A 5215-nucleotide genomic window follows, 5' to 3' on the forward strand; every position below is an offset into this window, starting at 1 on the left:
TGCAGAGTGCGCGAATAGCACTGTTTACTTTATATTTTTATACTTGTTCCGTCCCTAGGCAGGAAAATGTCAACTGAGGAATCAAAGGGCAATGTGGTTGTGCTTTTGCACTTAAAGTTCATGAGTTAAACAGTACAAATTATCCACTATCTCTATATTGTGCAAGTTTTTATCCGTTGCTCTCGAGACCTGACGCCTTTCAGAAGACTCGCCAAACATGGCACTGGTTTTATTTATTTAAAAACTGCGGCGTTAAAAAGAACAGGCGTTGAAACTATTGCGGTTATGTTGTATTATTGACGATGGGTAGCGCGGGAACCACTTCTGTAAGATTGAAAATTTCCACCTCAAAGAAGAGAACCGATGTATGGGGCCATTGGTTGAAATGACTTTTTTTTCTATTGTTTTTTAATGGTAGTGTTCAACGTAAAACCTCACTGACATGGAATATGCCTCCGTAGCCACCCGCCGGGGTGGCGTAGTGGCTTTGGTGTTCCACTGCTAAGCCCAAGGTTGCGGGATCGAATCCCGGCTGCGGCGACCGCATTTCGAGAGGGGCGAAATGCGAAAACACCAGTGTACCCTGCAGTGGGTGCACGTTAATGAACCCCAGGTGGTCAAAATTAATCCAGAGTTCCCCACTAGGGCGTGCCTTATAATCATGTCGTGGTTTTGGCACGTACGTGAAACCGCAGACTTTAATTTGTTGCCTTCGTAGAGCTACGAAGGCAAAATTTAAATTCTGTGATTAAATAATAAATAATAAAAAATAAGGAAGCTGCTTCCTTATTTTTTAATAATAGCTAGGCGTGTTAACATGTAAAATCAAATACACCCAAGTTCCTGACAATAGCTGTACGTTTCACTTATAAAAACATGGGTAGAAAAGGAACGAACGTTTATTAACTTCAGCAGCATGCGGTAACGTGAACGCTTCAACTGTTTTATGCTAAGCTGATAGTTAGCTGACGTACACGGCAACCTGACATTAAACTCGCTTATACTAATATAGTATTTAAAGAAACCACCGTATTAGTGTTATATTTTAGATGCTTCTTCTTGATAAGAATATTCTGTGAGCATCCGACAAGGTTTTGATCCGTGTACGTACTTGCAGTGACGAGACATTGCTGAATTACAGGTAATTTCGGTGTCATACGGTGTAAAATATTCTATTGGTAATTTTTATGTATATAATTGGTACAAATATTTAGGCCATGATCTTAAGGAGTACATGCGGAATTTGCCATCGCTTTCACTCCAGCGCATACAGAAAGTCGGTCCAATAATAAAAGCCAGACAAAGATTGTTTAAATATTTACTGCAACGGCTACGTTGTAAATTTACATGGAACATATCCAGCAGGGATGAAATATCGCCTGTCCTGAGACGCGTATCCGGAAATTTAGGATAAAGTGCCGAAGCAGAAACATTCCGATGAATTGTTCGATCTCCTTCCTTAAAAAAGTAAGCTGTGTCTTTTATGATTGTTCAGCAAAGGTGCCTTTTGTGGTTTAGCGGTACACGTAAGGAATAGATTCGCAAGGTTGCTCAGCTTTTGTGTTTGGCGTTAAGCCAAACCCAAAACACACACAAAACACAACAAACGCATGACTTGATATATTTGTTCGTGGTGAGCGTTGCGTTGAATGAACAACTTTTTTTTCAACGCATGCCTTATAATGAATAGGTTGTTGAGCCGCAACATGATTTCGTGCTAGTGCATAAACCATATCTGCAAGACGTCTCACTATACACGTTTACAGTTTTATGAATATTCGTGTTATCACATACATGGGTAAGCAAATGACTGCGGTGGATAACTATTATGCAGCGGTCTCACAATTTGAAGACTGCTCCCAAGTGGTACATTTAAAATGGTACATAGGCATAACATTTTTCGTTTCATCGCTTGTTTGAGCGGTCGTCAACTTATTCTCAAGCTTCATTGTTAACCTCAATGTTTCTGCCTCATATGACAGTACTGGAAGAATGGAATGATTGTACGCTTTTATTTTTCAACGACAGGCGCTGTGCTCCCGGTCACGATTTGGTAATGCTGGCCGTATACACTCCGACCCATTTTCATTCTATTGTAAGTTTCCGTCTCATGATCAAGGTTCATTATGAGTAATTGACCAATGTAATCTTACTCCTTTACATACTCTCTAGCCTGAACGGCCGATCATGGATTATTGTTCGCTCGTTAGGGTATTCAACATTACCTTTGTTAACCTACTCTCACACTTTCTCCATTAAGGTCCTCAATCAATTGTTGCATTGTGTCCCCAGCGTTGCTGAACAGGACAATGTGATCTGCAAGCAGTAGGTTGTTGACATATTCGCCGTTGATCATCACCCTCGATCCTCCCCAGTCTAATAGCTTGAATACTTCTTCTAAGCATTCTATTAATTTAACTGGAGAGATTGTGTCTCCTTGCCTGACAATTTTCTCCATAAGTATTGTTACACTTTCTTGCGGCTAATTGAAACACGTGAAGCCACAACTATCACTCAGGCAGAGTCGAAGCCTGAGAAGTTGCGGATACATGTGCTGTGTGAAGGCAAATATGGAAGTTATACATAAATGAAATAATTGATTTGTCAGCCGTATGCCGCAAGCACCTTGGCCTTTATGTGAATTTGGCTCAGTCCTTCAGCACGATCCCTACGACATGCCATTACACCTCTAATTACATAGAAATGTCGTAGCTTTGTCAAAACGCATTGAATTAATGTGGTGGTGCCACTGCGGTGGCACGAGCCCCCATTTTCAGTACTTTTGGAGCAACCGTGGCGGTTCTTCTACTTAGGATATAAAGTTGTCGTATATACCATAAAAAGCCTAATTCTTGTAGATTCCAACTATATATATTATAAAAAAGTGATTATTGTGATTTAGAAATAAATGTTCAAGAACAAGCATGAGATACATTGTTTTTGCGAACTGTACATCAGTTGTGACCATATTTAGAAGAAATTATTGCATTTACAGCATTGCGGCTTGCTCTGTGGCTTTAGGGCATATTTATCTATTTCCTGGATGAAGCAAAATAATGTAGAGTTTTAAAATTTTGGATAATCTGCTTTTGAAGATTGACAAATATCGCCAACGTCTGCTGTAAACAGCCCGGAAACTACACGCTCAAGGAAACTAAATTTTAAATAAAGTAGAGTTCAAGAAATTTCTATTTGGGACCCAAATTTCATTCATGTACCTTTATTAGTTTTAAACCGCAGCTTCGTAGCTTTAGTACCTTCCCTCAAAAATGGGAAAAAGTAGGATCAGAATTCTAATTATTGCTTAATTTCGGTTGCATTATTAGGAAAACCGATAAAGGTACATGAATGAATCGAATTTTTCGTCCTAAATGGAAATTCCTTGAACTCTAGTTTATTTAAAATTTAGCTTCCTTGAGCGTGTAGTTGCCGGGCTGTTTACAGCAGACGTTGGCGATATTTGTCAATCTTCAAAAGCAGATTATCCAAAATTTAAAACTCTACATTATTTTGCTTCATCCAGGAAATAGATAAATATGCCCTAAAGCCACAGAGCAAGCCGCAATGCAGCAAATGCGGTAATTTCTTCTAAATATGGTCACAACTGAGGTACAGTTCGCAAAAACCATGTATCTCATGCTTGTTCTTGAACATTTATTTCTAAATCACAATAACCACTTTTTTATAATATATATAGTTGGAATCTACAAGAATTAGGCTTTTTTATGGTATATACGACAACTTTATATCCTAAGTAGAAGAACCGCCACGGTTGCTCCAAAAGTACTGAAAACGGGGGCTCGTGCCACCGCAGTGGGACCACCACATTAATTCAATGCGTTTGGACAAAGCTACGACATTTCTATGTAATTAGAGGTGTAATTGCATATCGTAGGGATCGTGCTGAAGGACTGAGCTAACTTCACATAAAGGCCAAGGTGCTTGCGGCATACGGCTGACAAATCAATTATTTCATTTATGTATAACTTCCATATTTGCCTTCACACAGCACATGTATCCGCAACTTCTCAGGCTTCGACTCTGCCTGAGTGATAGTTGTGGCTTCACGTGTTTCAATTAGCCGCAAGAAAAGTGGAAAAATACTTATGGAGAAAATTGTCAGGCTAGGAGGCACAATCTCTCCAGTTAAATTAATGGAATGCTTAGAAGAAGTATTCAAGCTATTAGACTGGGGAGCATCGAGGGTGACGATCAATGGCGAATATGTCAACAACCTACTGCTTGCCTATCACATTGTCCTGTTCAGCAACGCTGGGGACACAATGCAACAATTGATTGAGGACCTTAATCGAGAAAGTGTGAGAGTAGATTAACAAAGGTAATGTTGAATACCCTGCCGAGCGAACAATAATCGGCCGTCAGGCTAGAGAGTATGTAAAGGGCTAAGATTATATTGGTCAATTACTCATAGTGAACCTTGATCATGAGACAGAAATTTACATTACAATAAAAATGGGTCGGAGTGTATACGGCCAGCATTACCAAATCGTGACCGGGAGCTCAGCGCCTGTCGTTGAAAAGAAAAGCGTACAATCATTCTATTCTTCCAGTACTGTCATATGGGGCAGAAACTTTGAGGTTAACAACGAAGTGTGAGAATAAGTTAAGGACCGCTCAAAGAAGCGATGAAACGAAAAATGTTATGCCTATGTAACGGCAAGAGAGAGGAAGAGAACACTGTGGATCAGAGAGCCAACGGGGGTAGTATTAGCTGTAATTAAGAGGAAAAATCGGAGCTGAGCAGGCCACCTAATTTGAAGGGCAGATAATCAGTGGTCTATTAGAAGTACAGAGAGGGTGCTAGGGGAAAGGAAGTACATGTACGGCGGTACATTAGGTGGGGTAATAAAATCAGGAAATTTTGCAGGCATAACTTGAAATAAGCTAGCGCCGTTTAGGGGTAATTAGAGATCGCTGGTAGAGGCCTTCGCCCTGCAGTGGACATAAAAGTACGCTGCTGACGTTTTAGAACATACAAAATTTGTGCGGTATTTTAACGAACTGTTGCTCTTGAGCCGCATTTCGCTTCGTACTTGAGGCCGCGTTCGCATGTTTACAGAATGGCATCGGGCGCCGCTTAGATACCACTCAAGCGGCACATACAATACAACCTTGGCATCGTACTATATGTGCAGTGACTGCTCTGAACAAAGTGTTTCAATGTCACGACATCGATGAGTTGAACCTAGTTGAT

The sequence above is a fragment of the Dermacentor silvarum genome, chromosome 10 (assembly GCF_013339745.2).
Source record: "Dermacentor silvarum isolate Dsil-2018 chromosome 10, BIME_Dsil_1.4, whole genome shotgun sequence".
Taxonomy (NCBI): Eukaryota; Metazoa; Arthropoda; class Arachnida; order Ixodida; family Ixodidae; genus Dermacentor; species Dermacentor silvarum.